The 18452-nt window shown below is 50.2% G+C and overlaps 1 protein-coding gene across 3 annotated transcripts in view; it reads right to left on the bottom strand.

Annotated features, from left to right (window-relative positions):
- The window catches only part of Dnmt3a (DNA methyltransferase 3 alpha), a 108205-nt gene that overhangs the window by 21315 nt on the left and 68438 nt on the right, over nucleotides 1-18452 (bottom strand). The gene's annotated exons all lie outside the window — the stretch shown is intronic.

Raw genomic sequence — 18452 nt, 5'->3', positions numbered from 1 at the left:
TCTTTGCCATAGTGAGGGCTGCGGGGACCCTCCCACCGGCCCTGCCACCTCCCCGCCCCCGGTATCCCCAGGGCTCCGTCCAGGGACCTACCCATAAGGCCAGGTGCAGCCCCTCTGTGGTCCGGCTCAGGTGTGAGCCGCGGCCCGAAGCTCTGTAAATAGCTGCCCGTCTGGGGGGAGGGGCAGGGGGCGCTGGGGCTGGGGGCGGAGGGGGCCAGAGGGAGGGGGAGGGGGCGCTGGGGGGGAGGGAGGGAACATTTTCTTTGTCTAGAACTCCAGGTCACGTGGGCCCCGCTGGAGTTCCTGGTTGGTTACGCGCGGGCCGGGGGAGGGGGCCGGCCTCCTACGCTGGCGCTGGGCCAGCCCCTCACCCCGGCCCGAGGGGCGCAGGGGGCCTGGGGGCGAGGCTGGCCAGTCCGTTCCCAGGGCCCCGCCCCGCCTGCCAGCTTCTGCGGGCTGCCTGCCCTGCCCCCTTCCCCCAACTCTGGGGATGGGGGGGGTATAGAGAAGGATGGGGGCCCTGGGGAGGCGGGCAGTGTGCCGGCTGCGAGGAACCCCGAGCAGCCGCGGTGGGACAAGCACTGACTTCAGACAACTTGAGAGTGCTGCGAGAAAGTTGTAGAAAGTGAGTTTCACAGAAGCACGAGCAAAGAAAAAAAGAGAGAGAGAGCGCGCGCGCACGAACAAGTTTACAGACTAGAGATGAAGCCTGGAGTTTAACGAACGCAGTTTAGGGAAAGTCAGGATATAGATGCTGGTGAACAGAAGGTATCACACACAGGTTGGGGCGCCCCAGAACAAGAACTGCTGTGGGGCACAGCCCCCCCTCTCCGTTTACGCTACTGGTGAACACGGCCTTCAATCCCAGTCAGGACATCTGCGGCTCAAGAGGACACTTAAAAACCTGTGTGGGTGAAGTACGCCTGTAATCCTACCACTTGGGAGACAGGAAGATCAGGAGTTCAAGGTCATCCTTGACTAACACAAGTTCAAGACCAGCCTGAATGCTATGAAACCCTGTCTCAACAATTACAGGATGGAGACACGCACGTGCGTGTGATAGCTCCAGGAACCATCAGGTGCAGTCTAGGCCATTTCAAAAGTCACTGGAAGCAAAGGCACAGAACCCTAAGGCAGACATTCCCAGCCCCCATTAGGAGCACGGAAGCATCAGGTACAGGGATGGACACTTGGTCCTGCTCTCAGGAAGTTGATAGATTCCACTAGACTTGGGGAGATGGAGGGTGTCACTGAAAGTAAACCCCCGTGTCAATAACTAACAAAACCACCAAGCAGGTGGCAGAAGATGGCAGCAGATGAAGGGTGTGGGTGACAGATGAGGCAAACGAGATCAGAAGTGGACCAGGAACTGGAGGGGGAGCAGGCAAGAAGGATAAGATAAGTCAGATATTAGATGGCAAGAAAGAAGAAACTCTGCCTCCCTCTCTCCGTTCTGACTGAAGCTAAATGACACCAGGAAAGGAAGAGGTTGCATAGTGGGAACATGCCAAGCATGTGAACGATGTATTCTGTACCACGGCAGATGTTCCAGAAAAACAAAGATTAGCCAGGATTCAGTCTGCATGGTGAATGCTCCCAGCAGGAGACTGCTGTGTGGCCGGGATACTTGTGCAAAGACCTGGACTTAAGTTCTGATTCCACAACCGTAACCTCAACACAAACCACTTAACCCCAAGAAGTCTGTTTTTCTCAACTGCAAGACAGGCATGATGACATCAGCCCTCTGACGCCCTGGAAAACCAACACCCAGAAGACAATGTGCTAACTCCCTAGGTACCTGCTCACAGCCAGCGAGCTGGCACATACCAGTTGGAACAGGTATGGGTATAATGAGGCGAGGGGATGAACTATGAGGGAGACCCCCTCCATCTCACCTGGGGCTCTACTCACCCTTCTGGAGACCACCAGAGCAAGTGAGCAACTGAATGGGCTTTCTCCATGTGCAACTTTGTGGGGGCAGGGCCAAGCCTGCAGTGCACACTGTAATCCCAGCATTTAGGAAGCAGAGAGATTGGAAGATCACTTCAAGTTTGAGGCCAGCCTGGGCTACAGAGGTGAGACTCTGTCTAAAAAAAAAAAAAAAAGATGGAGCCATCCTCCTGCCTCAGGAAACTCTTGAGGTCCTCTGCTGCCTAGTATACGGTATTTGGGCCAGCTTTCCAGGCTGCCCAAGCTGTGAAGACAAGCCATGACTTTGGGGTTGGGGTCTAGCTCCATGGTAGACCACACGCTCAAACCCTGGTTTCGTCCCAAGCACACCCCCTCCTCCCCCTCCCAAGGAAGGAAGTCCTGAATTGACTCCTCTTGCTGACCTCTGACCTTTAAGACATGAAAGACTTGCTTGCTGCAACCTCCTCAGGCACAATAACACCACAGCCCTCTCAAGAAGTTCTTGCTTTCCGGTTTGGCTGCTCTTTTCAGATGCAAACCATTCTGGCTTCTAACTCCTTTTGTAGCCAAGGCTAGCCTTGAGCTCATCTCCTTCCAGGTGTGCAGCACACACCTGGCTTTCAAATATTCTTCACGTCCACACAGCGTGGCTGACAACCTTAAATTCTACCCTATAGAGTTCTGCAACTTCTTCAGACAGACACCTTTCCGTGCATCCAGGGTGCCAGGCCTCAGAATTGAACTGAACCATTCTTGGTCCACATACAAAGCAGATTTTCTTTGACTTCTCAAAGTAAAGGAGTTCCTTGTGAGGTCCTTTGACTCAGATGAAGCTAATCAACTTAAAATAGCAGCATCAAGCAAGACAAGCCATGTTCTTGAAACTGCTTTATGACTATGCTCCTAGGTAGAAGATGTGATGGATGTCAGGAGCCTGGAAGATGCCATGGGGGGTGGGAGGGTCTGCCACAGTCCAACAGAGAAAGTGGCCTCAAAACAGTGCATGTTCTGTCTTGAACACAGACAGGTGACTCAAGCCACCAGAGCTGATTAAGCACCTCCTCAAAGACATCTGACTCTCAACCCTCATCCTGTATTCATCGGGTGAACTCCATTTTAATTACATTTTCCAGTGGTGCTCAGTCCAGTAAACCGCCAGCAAACATCGGAGCACAAGGTAAGAACTGTGTAAACTTGGTTTCCCAGCAATACAGAAATAAGACGAAGCCGGTGGTGGTGGCGCACACCTTTAATTCCAGCATTCGGGAGGAAGAGACATGGGGATCTCTGTGAGTTCGAGGCCAGTCTGGCCTACAGAGTGAGTTCCAGGACAGCTTGGGCTCTACTGAGAAACTCTGTCTCGAAAAACAAACAAACAAACAAACAAGATAAGCCTCCAGGCCAGATCACCAAGTGGGTAGCAGTACTGTGGGGGGGTCAGTAGTTTGAAAAGCCGAGGCCCCGAGTACTGTGCCTGCAGCATGCAATGCCCCAGTGAAGGAGGGATTGTTGCTGTCTTCACGTATAGGAAAGGAGCCACCTACGGCTCCTATAAAGCCACATAGAGGACGTCACTACACCTTTTCTTCTGTACACCTAGCTGCACTGATCCCAGACAGGGAAACCTTCCTAGAGCAAAGGCTACGAGGTCAGGATGGATGTCAACTGTGAACTTGCCCTTCAGTGCACAGAAGCCTCAGTGTGAAGCAGCCAACACTCCAAATGACATTCAACGCCCCCACAACTCCGGAGGTCCCCTAATAACAACAGATAGCTCCACATTCTGCTCTTTCTTCCCACAGCGCCCTTCCTTTTCAACTTCCACCAGATGAACCCTACTAGCCTTGCCTTCTAAGTCAGTTTACCAGTTCTCTCCCCCTACCAACAAAGCTCCTCTTAACTCGGGGCTGTCCAGGGAAGCAGCTCTAGCTGTATGTAGCAGGTTAAATTAATCACAAGTAAGTGAAAATTAAACCACACAGGTCCTCGGTTACAGTAGCCACATTCGACTACATGTCCACGAGCCACTATTTTGGGTGCATGGCACAGAATGCAAACAATCCCATTATCACAGAAAGTTCTGGATAGGGCTGCCCTGAGACCCTCCTCCTTACCTCCCCCTACTGTTCCTTATCTCCCCTCCTTTCCTGCACCCTTCCATTCCACTGTAAAATCTCCTATCAGTCTTGCCTCTTAAAGAGGACTGGACTCATCTCCATGAGATTACAGCTCCCTAGAGGGCAGGCATGGGATCTTCCTCAGCTTTCTGTGGAAACTATGGACAGAACACCTAGCTAACAATGGCGGAATAACTTGTGTCAGCCGAACTGAATGCAATACTATACAGGAGCCTCATCTACACCCTTTCCCACATTCCAGGCTGCAGGCAGATCCTGTCCATAGCAGACATCCTAATGATTGCCAGGAGGGTCCTGCTTTAGGGCTCTCCAAAGCTGCCAGGAAATGTTCGTTTCCTATCCCCCTGCAACCCATATGGAGGCTGCAAGCAAATGACCAGGACCTGGCTGCTGGCAGTGAAGCTAAAAATAGCCTCAGAGCCAACAGCATGGAGTTAGCAGGACTTGTTGCTAAGGAGACAGCCACAGAGTGAGCAACCAAGCAGGAGAAGGTGTCAGACATTCTCCAGGAGAGCAAAGGCTGGACTGGTGGACTCAAAGTTGACAGGGGTTCAATGCTCCCACCTAGAGATGGTCTGCCTTCTGGCAACTCCTGACTAGTGTTAAAGTGGGGGTAAATATTCCCCTCTGTCCCTAGTACCTCATCTCCATGGCAACCACCAGGACTGGGGTAAAGTACCAGCCCCTGGAAGGGAGGCCTCTGCCTGGAGCTGGTTGTTATGGCAACATCTCCCCCTTTCCTGTCATTCTCTCCCTCCTGGCTTCTCCTGAGGGATGAGGTGGGGGTCAAGACTTAGCTTAACCACCAGAACCAGGAAACACAAGCTTCCCAACAAGACTAAGCAGCCAGCGGCTCGAGGCTCCTGGGAGCCCAGGAAGGTCAGTGGGTCACAGCACGGGGCGTGCATCCTCTCCCTTGGTCCTGCCAGAGAGGCCCAGAGGGAGATTTGAAAACACAGATGTCTAGGCCCTGCTGACGTGGATCGGCAAGTATGGATGGGGGCCAGGACTTTTAAAACCACCGTAGGCAATTCTAACATCAGACAAGTGGGGAGACGTCAGAAAGCTCAGACTGTGGGACACAAGTGAGGAACTGGGTCTGTAAGAAAATTGAGCCCACCAGAAGGGTCAGAGCCACCAGGTGAGAAGGACATGACCTAGGAAGGAGGGGCACCCCAATGCAGGTGTCTGAGGAGGGCCACCACACCTCCTGGGCCATTCCCTTCAGTCACTGTCTGACTAGGACCTGAGCTGAAATCAAAGCAATGGACAAGCTGTTCCCTGTGGCAGACAGCAGAGGGTGGGGGGCTGGGAAGCCTGCTTCCCACAGCTCAGGCAGATGATTCAGACTAAAAGAGAAATCCATCCTCAAAAGTAAGGCAAAAGGGTCACCATGGCAACCATGGGTGCCAGTCTGATTGATTTTACATTGCTGGCCCAAACCCTGGGCCCTGCAACAGAACCTTGTCCCCAGCTCAGAAGAACAGTATTTGGCCTAATGCCACACACCCTACCCCCACTGACCAGATCCATTTCCTGGAGTCAACTGTGAGCCTGCCAGAAACACACCTACACAGGGATCCTGGAGCCTGGAGCACCTGCAATAGCCCGGCAGGGGGAGGAGCTCTGAGGAGGGGCGAGAAGGTGGAAGAGATGAGCTGCCATGCTTCTGTTAGTCACAGCCTAATTGTGTGCCCAGGACCCAGCACACATAAACCACAGCCACCATTCCGGACAGCATGCAATTAGACGGTAAATTATGTGGTGGTGATGCTTCCTACATGTGCTGAGGGAAATCAGAGGCTGCCAGAACCTCAAAGGCAGGAACCTCAAAGGGCTGTGTCCCAGGAATAGACATAACCTCTACGCTTTAGGGCAGGGTGCGCAGATCTGGAGGTCACCTGCAGTGACACTGTCTTCCTGGGAGCACGGGGAGGGCAGATGTGAGATGCACAAGGTCAGCCATATACATTTCTCCTTCGAGAAGTGGCCTGGAGCTGCTGTACGTGAGGGAATTCTCACTAGCGGCGTCTAACACAGAGGCTAGAGGAGCAGCTAGGAACCCTGTCCTTCCTTCTTGCTCACTCCCTATCTCTGCACATCCTGGTCTAGCCCAGGCACCCATCCCTGAGCCGTCCCTAGCTTCCAATCCTCTCAACCATTCATACCCTTGAAAGCCCCAATCTACCAGGCCTGCCTGTGGGCTCCTGCTACCATCTTCCTCATGCCACCCTGGCCAGACATCCGCCAACTTCCTCTGCAGCTCCAGAGCCAGCCCCAAACCAGCCTCCTTTCCTGATATCCCAAGGCTGCTAGGTCTGCAGTTCCACTTCTGTCTACACCTGAGGACTAGGGCAAGAGGCGTGCGCTGGAGAGACTGCAGGGGTGAGAGGAGGCTGTGCTGCACAGATTCAGACCTCCCTTCCTCTAGCCAGGGAAAAATCAATGGGAGGTGTGGAGTCTGAGACTGGGCAGGGTGTTGACAGCGATGACAGGATCCTAAGTGACCACCTAGCTTCTCTAGCCAGTCTAATGGGACTGCGGGACATCATCTGCTTGACGTACATGGGATCAAAGGAAGCCCAAGAGGCTGACATTTAGGCAGAAAGACTCTGAGGGCAAGTTTGCTCAAGTGATGGATGTAGTCGCCCTGGAGAAACCTGAATCCGCAGAGGTGCTAATCACATTCAGCAGGGAGAGTGGGCCAAGAGGAACCACGTACACCACCCTTCCCCCACCCTTCCTCCAGGATCCAGGGGTCAGAGAAAGACTCAGAGGACCACCATTCTGATTCAGGCACGCAGACCTGAGTTTCAGGGTCCAGAGAAGATGGGAGGAGCCCAAGCAGACTAGCTCGGCTTTGCTGGAAACAACAGGATGGCCTCCATCTCCATCCGAAAGAGAACATTTAAATCAAAGCCTCAGTCCTTTCCGGTCTTCCTACCCCCAGGGGTTTGGAAAGTGAGAGCTGCAACCCCAGTGGAACCTTCCAATCACCTGAACTGTCACTCAATTTCCCCCAATGTGATTAATCCGCCCCAGGCAGTGATGTCTAAACAAACAGCTCCACGTGACCCTAGTGCTCAGCGAGGTCTTCCCGTGCCAGGGATGCAGCATGGGGGGCTCTGGGCTAAGTTTAGGTCGGTTACTATCAGAGGCCGAGTGCTTTTCAAACATCCCCCGGGGGATGGGGCTGATATCCAGCCTGCTGAGGCGCTGCCCCAGATGAGAGCTTCTATGACTCAGAAAAGGTCTAGGAGCCTGTCTCTGGATGCCTGCAGAGTGACTGAGGGCAACACACACTGGTGTGTGGTTTGTTGTTATTATTAGAATAACACTCCCGCCCAAGCTGGCCTCACCTTCTGGGCCCAGGTCATCCTCCCACCGCAGAGGCACTGGGCCTGTGGGATGGACAGCACACCCAGCTGAGCTCTGGCTTCTGCCAGCACCCTCGGGATGATAAAGTAAGTTTAACTACACCTTTGCTGTCTGAACTCCCCACCCCCAAATTTCCTAGCAAACAGCATCGAGATTTAAGTATACAGAGAGAGGACTGAGTTGTTCTTTTTGTTCAGCCCACCTGAGCTGGAACACAAATAAGGACAGGTGCTGCCCGTTGGCTACTACAGGCTGGGAAGGGTGGCAGTGCCAGGGTCAGGGCGAGGGACTGAAGTTAGGGAGAGCTGATTCTCAGGCCGGGTGGGTGGTGACTCACGCCTGTAAACCTAGCACACTGGAGACGGAGGCAGGAAGATCAAGAGTTCGAAGTCACCCGCATCTATATAACTTTATCCACATCTATATAATGAGTTCAAGACCAGCCTGAACTGACAAGATACCATGCCTCAAGATAAAACAAAAACAAAAGGAATGCTCTCTGGCTGGCCCAGGAAGTTCTTGAGGAAGCTGAACGCTTCTGTTTCTCCTTGTCTTGGTCTTGCTGTAGGTCCTGTCTGTCTATTTCTACTATTCCCCCATAATCATCCATGGTTTAATGCTAGCTGCTCAAGAGCAGCTTGCCCCAGACCAAGCAAAAAGTACCCCTTCCTGCAAAATGATCTTCCCCACAGTGGGGCACACGGAAAGCTTAGAGGTAACCCCCCACTATAGGAATCAGTGGGAAAAAACAAGCAAGATTTTCCCCAGGCTGGCCTGGAACTCACTTAGTCCGGAGCAGTAAGTTCTCTCAATTCTGCCTGTTCTACCTGGCCCTCAGTAAAGGTCAAACACAGCCTCCTACTGGCTTTGGGCCCCCTTACACCACACTAAGGGTTGGTATGTTAAAATGCAGGCCAGGTTCTCTCTGCTTCCAGCTGCAGACAGCCTAATTTCTCACCATGGCAGGAAGGTCCCTGATGATCGAACCAGCAGCTTCCTCTTCTCGCATACCCTCCCAACCCTGTACTGCGTATTTCTTGTCTCAGACGAACCAGCTGCTTCTCTGGTCGCCATTCCTTTTCCGAATTGCCTTAATTAGGCTTGGTGATAGTCTCCAAGGAAGCCCCCCTCCGTGAGCTTCCCTATCAGCCCCTAGGGGGTCGTGATCCTCCTCTAAGCTCTGAAAGCACTGGTCAGATCTGGTCTGCTTAACACAGCCTTGCTCGGTCTTCCAGTCTCCTCCACCATACAGTGTGTCTCTGAGACGGAGTCTGTGTCACCAGCACAATAAGTTGGGCCTTTAGTCAATGCTGAGTTAAGGCTCCTTAATTCCCTCTAATAGGCCCTGAGCCCATGAGGAGCTATAGCATGAGGGCCCTTTCTCCCTAGGAGTAGGACCTCATCAGGACCTCTCTGATCAATGGGCAAAAGCGTGTGTGTGTGTGTGTGTGTGTGTGTGTGTGTGTGTGTTTCCTGGTTGCTTATTTTGTTTTTGTTTTTCTGAAACAGTCTCAGTTGGACCAGAACTCAAGGTAAACCAGGCTGGCCTAGAACCTGTAATCTTCCTCTTTCTCTGCCTCCTGGGTGCTGGGATTGCAGGGAAGTACCACCATGCCCCAGTGTTTGAGACAGTCTCCAGCAGCTCAGGCTAGCCTTGAACTTTTGGTCTTCCTGCCTTTTCCTCCCAAGTGATAGAATTAAAAGTGAGCAGCATCACCCTTGGTTTGTGCATCACTGGGGATGGATCCCAGGACTTCCTGCATAATAGGTAAGCATTCTACCCACTGAGCCACACCCCAGGCCCACTTCCTTTTCTGGGTGTTTTACTGTGCATATATCTGTGCACCGTGTGCATGCAGTGCTCATGGAAGCTGGAGAGGATGTCAGATCCCCTACGACTGAGTTATCGACAGTTATGAACTGCCGTGTGGATGCTGAGAATCGAACTTAGTACTCTTGGAAGAGCAGCCAGACCCTTGGTCTTCTAGGATTTTAGCTATTTTTGTGTTTCAATTATATGTGTGAGTGTGCAGATGAGTGCAGGGACCCACAATGGCCTGTGTGCAGGTGAGTGCAGGGACCCACAATGGCCTGTGTGCAGGTGAGTGCAGGGACCCACAACGGCCTGGGCTTGAAGAGGTCGTTAGACTGATGCCTTGGAACTGGAGCTACAGGCACTTGGAGCCCACAGATGTGGAAACAGGGACAAAGGGTCCTCTGCAAGGGCAGTCAGCACTCTAAGGCTCCCAACCTTCTCTCCAGCCCCTAAACTGCATTTGTGGATGTTCTTACATGCCATGGTATGTGTGGTCAGAAGATAATTTGGGGAAACTGGTTCTCTCCTTCTACCATATGGGTCCTAGGAATTGAATTCAGGTTTTCAGGCCTGGCAATAAGTGCCTTTTTACCTGCTGAGCCATTTTGCTGGACCACACCCCAGCCCTCTTATGAACAGTGCAGGCGGGGTGGGGTGGTGGTGGGGTTGTGGTCTTATGCATGCTAGGCATCTACCTTATCCCTTCTATTTTGGTTTTTGTTTTTGAGAGTTGATCTTGCTATGACTATGTAGTTCTGATTGGCCTGGAACTCACTATATAGACCAGGTTAGCCTTGAACAGAGATTCACTCATCTGCCTCTGCCTCCCGATTATATTCATGAGCCCCACCTATCCAGCTCTGGGCCTTTAGAATCCGTGTCTAAAACAACAGAGAAGGAAGAGGTACAGTGATGAAGACAGGAAAGCAGGACTCTAGCTCCAAGCCCAAATGATCTACAAATTATTTTATACGCATTTTCCTAAGGGTGCTCTGTAGATTGTGAGCTCCAGACATCACTTAGGACATTTAATTTAGAACTGAAGTTTGCAGCAGTAGAGGTGAAGGAGGGCTACGGATTATGATTCCAGCTCTTCCCACCCCTGAACAATAAATTCTAGAATTCCTGGAGCTGGGCAATCTATGTCTATCGCATTATAAATCAGGACAGTGAATTGATCAACTAATCTGAAGCAGAAGCTAAGAAGCTAAAACCAGGCCTACAGAATTCCACTCCGGCATTATCTTAATCCAATTTTACAACTTCAGACGTAGCCCTGAGAAAACAGCAAGTCAAGGGCAGGGCAAGGGCACACGGGAGCAGTGCTGAGAGGAATGAGTCTGAGGGTCCGCCCAGATGACAAGATCTGGGGAGGTCAGCAAGCTAGGAGGCCTCCCTTCTGAATTCAAGGCACCAAAGAAAACTAGGAGACCCAGGTCTGGGTGCCAGACAGAAGTAACCTGAGAAGGCCAGGGGACCTTCCTAAGGCCATTTATGGCTCTTTGAGTGCTCTCTCTCTCTCTCTCTCTCTCTCTCTCTCTCTCTCTCTCTCTCTCTCTCTCTCTCTCCTCTCGCGCGCACACGTGCACCTGTAGAGGTCAGAGGGCAGATCAAAGGAGTCAGCTCTCTTCCTTCACCAGGTGTGTTCTAGGGACCAAACTCAGGTCGTCAGGCTTGGTGGTCATCAGGCTTGACCCTGAACCATCTTGCTGTCCTGAGAAAGAAACCTATTACAGAACTGGGGGTTCAGTTCAGTGGTAGAGCATGTGCTTAGTGTGCACATGTAGGGGACACTAGGTTCTGCCCCAAGCATCAAACCAAATATAACCAGTGTCAGGCTATGCTTCAGGTCTGTGGTGAAGGCACAGGCTGAAGTCAGTGAAGCTCACCCCTTCCCGAGGTCATTCTTAGACATAGCCAGCAGCTGTGCCCTGGGTACATTTATTACCCCTCACTTATTTCCTCACTACTAAAAAGTGGAGACTGTTCAGAAAGCTACCCTTTCTGTGCCCAGAAATGCATTCTCCAGTGTGCAATCTTCGCCCTTGAGCTGGAGACTAGCTTGGCTACCTACTGAGTTCCAGGACAGTCTGGGCTACGATGGGGGGAGACCCTGTTTCAAAACAAACAAACCGACCCAAAGGTAAGCCTTCTGCACCTGTAATCCCAGCGTTTAAGAGATGGCAATAGGAGGATCAAGAGTTCACAGCTCCAAGAGTCAAGTTTCAAGGCCACCCTGGGTTAACTGAAACCCCCTCTCAAGACAAATACCAGAAACCGCCCCAGCCCGTGTCCACTTATCACAGCGGCAGTCCCTTTCTGACATTTCTCAAAGCCGGGATGTGCAAAGGTCAACCTAGGAAGCTTTTTTCTGATTATGGCCTTCACAGGAGCCCCTTGAAAATGCTCTCAGCCATTTGGTAATGTTTCAGTAAAGCTGTGGCAGTTGCAAATGTTCCTATCCTATCCAGGGTGGCCAGGCACTCCCAAGAGCAAAAGCTGAGCATGGCAAGAGCGAGGGGCATCCGGTCCAGTGGCACCCACTCCACGGGGCTGCTGCTTTGTGCTCAGCTTTCTTGGTCTCCACGGCAAACTGCTCAGATTACACCTTGTTCACCTCAGCGTCCACAGACCCTCACAAGAGGCCCCTGCTCAGGGCGTGCAGGGTGATTACTTATTGAATGACATATGGCCCAGCAGGAGGTGACCCTCTAGACACTCACAGGCTGTTCTTCCAGGACACACAGGAAGCAGTCTGTCACAACCTCCAGGTTGTAAAGCAAAGGGGAAGCCACATTTGTTAAAACTCCCAGAAACAGCAGCAGCAACACAAATGGTCAATAAACATATGAAAAGATAACTTAGCCTCACTGGTTAGTTGGGAAATAGCAATTAGAATCATAACAAGAGACCGCTTTCCTGCCTATTCCATTAGCGGAGCGGGCGGGGAGCTAGCTGAGGTGTGAGTCCGAATCAGTGTGGCCCTTTCCTGGCAATCTGACAGATTTTATAAAATACAAAATGCACACCACTCCTTCCACTCTGGATTCTCTTTCTAGGGTGTGGTGTTATGGAAACACAGAAGCAGGCTAAGCCTAGCGTGCATGCAGATCCTGCTTCAATCCCCAGCACACACGCTGGTCTGGAGGCACACAACTATAATCCAGGCACCCCGGAAGTGAAGGCAGAAAGGGCTGAAGCTTAACGCATCTTCAACTACATACCAGGTCTGAGGCCAGCCTGAGCTACCTGAGACCTTCCTCACACATATCACAACATGCCTGGACAGCAAAATACTGTGACATAAACGGCCAGCAGCGAGTCTGGTTAAAAAAAAAAGTCACAGTGCCAGATGGTGGTGACACAAGCCTTTAATCCCAGCACTCGGGAGGCAGAGGCAGGTGGATCTCTGTGAGTTTGAGGCCAGCCTGGTCTAAAAGAGCTAGTTCCAGGACAGGCTTCAAAGTTACAGAGAAATTATCTCGAAAAACCAACCAAACAAACAAAAAAAAGAAAGAAAAAAAATTATGGCAATTCACACAGTGAAAATATAATAGTAATTATGTGGCTAAGCTGGCCACCTTATTGGAAGTGAGAACCCAAAGTGTAAAGTGAAACTACAGCATGGCTCCACTCAGAAACACAGACCCGTGAGGCAGTGCTAGATTCTTAGACACACAAACAGAAAAGGCTGTGGCATGCATCCACCAAACAGCATCAAAGATCTCTAAAAGGATTTTGTTATCTATATGTGTGTGGTTATGGAGACAGCATCTTACACTGTAGTACAGCTGGCCTGGAGTTCACTAGACAAGGCATTCTGACTGAACCTGTGGTCATCCTCCTGCCTCTGCCTCCTGAGTACCACTCTGATCTCAGTGTGCACTATTATGCCCAGCTCTAGAGCATATTAAAAGAATTAAAATTGTGTGTGGGAGAGTCTTGTAAAATAAGAATGTGCTTGTGTAATACTTACTTTGTTATTTTTTATGATTTTTTTTTTTTTACGAAGTCCTATCTTAGAAACTAATAAAAGTAGGTATCAGCAAGATGGCTCAGCTGGAACATCTGCCAGTTAAACCCAATGAGCTAAACCTGGGGCGTGTGGAAGGGTGGGAGAACAGACTCCACAAAGGTGTTCAACCTCTACATGTACTTCATATGTACATTTATAATATATATAGTATACACAAGTACATATATAATTACTTGCCTGGTGAGGTGGTGTCTGCCTTTAATCTGAGCACTTAGGAGGCAGAAGCAGGAGGATCTCTGTGAGTTCAAGGCTAGCCTGGTCTACATAGAAAGACGGTGTCTCAAAATAACAACAGTAACTAAGCTCCTAAAAGAGCCTTAAAGGTTGTATGTTCTTTATTAATTCGTATCCTTCTCTGTTTAGTATTCTTTCTTCATGCAGCCCACTTCAGGCAAGTCTGTTCATTGGGACAGCTTGGTGCTGAAGTCTGAAAAACCGCAGGTGGGACCCACTAAAGCCAGCATTTCCACAATGCCTCCTAAGGCCTTGGAACAAAGCCCTCCTTCCCCTTCAGGAATGTGATGGTTTTATTCCTGGCTGGACAGCCTAGGGTGGGGGCAGGGTGCAAATAAGGGCAGGAGGGGGTGGGGAGACCACAGATTGTTACTATCACAATGCAGTATCATCTGATAACCCGAGGATCCTTCAAGCTGGAATTCTGGGATATACCAGATACCCTAGTACCTGGAATATGAGAGGCTTGCCTTGAAGTGAGTTAGGACCACCAGGGTGAAAATGTTAGTGAGTCCTAACATCCACCATGGAGGTCATAGGGTTGAAACAATGGGAAACAGCCAGAACCTGTATATGTGATGGGGCACTAGGGAGCTGCCATGAGCTCTGTGACAAGGCTTCATCATTTATCACAGCAGGGCCAGCAGACAGAAGACAGCAGCCTTCTGCTTTCTGGCAGGAAGTCCCATTCCGAGATGAAGGAAATGGCCAGTTTTCCTCATCACCTATTTCAAGTTTATTTCATTTGTGCAATTTAAGTTATGTATTTATTTTTTAAAAGTCAGGTCTCACTTGCTATGTAGACCAGGGCTAGCCTTTGAATTCAGAGATCCAGCCGCCCTGACCTCCTGCATGCTGGGATTGAAGGCACACGCCATCTTCGGGACTTTATCTTGGGCAGGTGAAAAGTATGATCGTCCCCAGTGGCTGAGATGTGACTGGCAAAGGTGGAGAAAGGGGAAACAGGCTGCGAAGGGAACTTCTTAGTTGTGTGTGCACTGAGACTGAAGTCAGGGCCTCTAGCTTGCTAGGCAAGTGCTCTCCCATTGAGCTACATCCCCAGGCCTAGGAAGGGGGCTTTTCGGGTGGAAAAAGGCTCCGAGGTGGCGCAGATGCAGGGTGGGAGCGAGCGGAGACTTCCCGCAGCTCAGGCCAACCCTTCAGGCTTGAGCCACACATTTCCACTCCTGAAAATCCTGGGAACCTCGGAGACGAAGTCATGGCTCCCTGAAAGTCCAAAGCTGCCTCCTGCTGCTGAATCTCGGTCTGAGGCCTGTTCAGAGCCCTGCACTTCCTTCTTGTTTTGTTTTGTTCTTTCAAGACAGGGTTTCGGAGCCTCTCCTGGAACTCACTCATTCTGTAGGTCTGCCTCCTGAGTGCTGGGATTGAAGGTGTGCGCCACCACTGCCTGGCTGGTCACTGAGCTCACAGGACTCAAACTGTGTCTGAGAAGTTTTAAAGCATGGATGACAATGACGTCCCATCCATGTAGAAAATGTTTGCTGGTGGCCGTGCCTGGGAAGCAGGTGCAGTTGTGGCGGTAGAGGCATGGAGGGTGTGATCAGGAGTGGGAAGGGCAGGGAATTCAATCCATGAAAGCTTTCCTAGTGAATCTTATGCTAGGGATATGAAGGTGGGTTCTGAGGCACCTCGAGTGATTCTAGTACTTGGGAAGATCAGGAGTTCAAGGTCAGCCTTAGCTACATAGCAAAAAAACAAAAACAACCCCCACCCCAAACCAAGAAATGCAGGTAAGTGTTAAGTGGGTCAAGAAGGGGACACCTGAGAACACCTGAGCAAAGGGGAACAAAATATACTGCTGAGAAATGCAGGGAACGTAAACTTCAGGGGCATCGGAAAGGCCCAGGGAAGCAGTATCAGAAGAAAAGGTCAAAGGCTGAGGAGCTAAGGTTAGCCTTAGAAGGAGGTGGGGAGGGTGGAGAGCTAGCTCAGCAGTCATGAGCACTTGTTCTTGAAAAAGGCCCAGGTCCGGTTCCCAACACCCACATGGTGCCTTACAACTCTCATAGCTATCTTTAACTCCAGTTCCAGGGGATCCCACACTCTCCTCTGACCTCTGTGGGCACCAAGCACACATATGATGCACAGACACATATGTAGGAAAGCAGTCATACACATTAATTTATATATATATAAACTATATATATCTGAAACTATATCTGATAGTTTCTACTCTGTAGTTTGGGAAGCTACCTGTGTTTACTCCTTCCTTGTCCCCTGGCTAGCAGGGTGTGGCATTTCGAGCTAAACTCTTTAAGACTGGAAAACCTAAACTTTAATTGCATTCTGGCCCCACTCCTCCCCTGTCCTGGAGGCTTGTGGCCAGTCAAGGATCAAGATCTCAAAAAAATCTGTAGACCCAGTTACACTACAAATCACAGTTCATTTTATTGCGAGGAAGTACATTTTGTTCTGAGGTCTCCACACTGCAAGCCACAGGCACCTCCAATATTTCAAACTCAATTAATGTTTTCCACTTTTCTGTTAACCCTTAAAGAACAATGGCATCTGTGTTGGGTGGGGTGAGAAGGCAAATGCCCAGATCTAGCAGACAGACTAGAAAAGCTTTTGATAACTGATAATTGCTGAAGTGAGTGACAGATACATGCATATACAGAGATATTGACATAGATATAGAGATTTGTATATGTTATGGATATCTGCATGTATTATATAATAGATCTCTCTTTCCACTTTTGTGCATATTAACAAATGTTCCTATTTTTTTAATTTTCTGAGACAGGGTCTTTCTATGTAGCCCTGGCTGGCCTGGAACACCCTAGGTAGACAGAGCTGACCTTGAACTCAGAGAAACCCAATGTCCTTTGCCTCTTGAGTGCTGGGATTAAAGACATGCACCACCACACTTGGTCGGTGTTCCTAACTTTTTTTTTTATTAGTTTATTCTGTTTCAAGACAGGTTTTTTTGGGGGAGTGGTGGTAGAGTATTAGTTTGGGACGTTTCACATTTGTTTATGCTGTGGAACATCTGTTTAATGATACAGAGATGTGTTGCATTCTTTTATGCTGCATTTGTTTAACTCTGTGAAGCTGTGTTATTCTGCCTGTCTAAAACACCTGATTGGGCTAATGAAGAGCTGAATAGCCAATAGCTAGAGGCAGGAGAAAGAATAGGTGGAACTGGCAGGCAGAGAGAATAAATAGGAGGAGAAATCTGGGGAGAGAGGAAAGAGGAGCAAGAGAAGGAGAGGAGGACTCCAGGAGCCGGTCACCCAGCTACATGGCAAGCCACTGAGTAAGAAGTAAAGAAAGGTGTGCAGGATAAAGATAGACGCCCAGAGGCAAAAGGCAGACATTATAAATTAAGAAGTCGGCAAAAAACAAGTTAAGCTAAAACCAGGCATTTATAATTAAGAATAAGCCTTTGTTTATGATTTATTTGGGAGCTGGGTGGTGCACTCCCCAAAAGAGCAAAGAGTAAACAGCCAAAAGAGTAAAACACCAAGAACTACAAAGGTTTCACTGCGTAACAGTCCTGCCTGCCACTCTGGAACTCACTCTGTAGTCCAGGCTGGCCTCAAACTCACAGAGATCCACCTGCCGCTGCCTCCCAAGTTCTGGGCATGTGCTGCCCCCACCTGGCTCCTACCTTATTATTTTTTATTATTTTTGCTTTTTGGGTGACTGGGGCTTGCTGGGTGTGTGTGTGTAGGTGGGGCAGAGCTTGAACTATGTGGTGACATACAGACCAGGCTGGCTTCAAACTTGTGTCTTCCTTCTTCAATCTCTCAAATGCTGAGATTATAGGTGGGTGCCATCATACCTACCTTACATGTTCTGAGTTTAAATTTCAAAACTGTTACCTCCGTTTGTTTGTTTGCTGTGTGTGTGTGTGTGTGTGTGTGTGTGTGTGTGTGTGTGTTTGTGTGTACACTGTGGAGAATGGAGGAGTTGGTTCGTCTCTGTGGGAGTTCTGGAGACTAAACTCAAGTTGTCAGCCTCAGTGACAAGTTCCCTTACTGACTGGGACCACTTGACCATGCAAATCTTTTAAAATTTTAGCAGAAACTTAAAATTGTTAAAAATGGATCTTCATTTCCTACAAGTAGGAAAACCCCTTCTAACTGTGCCTCATGCTGACCTCCACGTGCTGATTGACAGAGGAGACCAGACGCAAGTCACCACCTCAGCACCTCCGACTCAGGGCTGAGGAACAGAAGCACCACGCACACACAGCCTGAGTGCCAAGGTAGCAGGAGAAGAGAGACGTCGCTTCTTGACGGGGCACCCCCCTCTCAGACCTTGGCCAGGCTGCCCTTTCTCCACTCCTTCAGAAGGATGACTCCTGCCTTCCTGGATCCCAAAGGAACTAAAAACAAAGCAGCCAGAACCAACTACATCCCCTCCCCCTTGTTTGGAACTTTCTCTAGGGCCAGCCAGCACACATGGTCAGATAGCCTGAGGTCAAGACCCTGTTTCCTCTCCCTCCCCATGGGAGTGGTCCCCACAACCCACCCTTCCCACAGCTGATCTTCAAGGATTGATGGCTGCTTAGGTCTTTATCTGCCTTCCCACCTCCTTCCCTTTGCAGCCCTGGGCTGCTTCCAGCTTCCTCCTAGATCCCACAGAGGTTTCTTGGGAAAAGCATCAGCTCCCTCAGGCCTGACCAGTGTGGGGCAGCCCCCACTGTCTAGGGAAACCAGCTCCTCCAGACACACTGTCTCTCCTGGTCTCCTCTGGCCCCTCTCAGACCCACAGCTGCAGCTCTCTTCTCATTGGCCCAAAGCCTTGGTAATTTCTGCACACGGAATGCTAAGACGCTGCCTCTCTGCCATCTATTGAGTAGACTCCACAGACCTTGTCTGGCTTTCACCTTGGAATCTGCAGCCCCAAGTCCAGCTTCCAGCTCCTTAGCACTAAACTCTGAAGTTTTTTGTTTGTTTGATTGGTTGGTTTT

This window comes from Myodes glareolus, chromosome 6 (assembly GCF_982192425.1).
Source record: "Myodes glareolus chromosome 6, mMyoGla1.1, whole genome shotgun sequence".
NCBI classification, from domain to species: domain Eukaryota; kingdom Metazoa; phylum Chordata; class Mammalia; order Rodentia; family Cricetidae; genus Myodes; species Myodes glareolus.
This window is presented reverse-complemented; position numbering and strand designations above follow the sequence as displayed.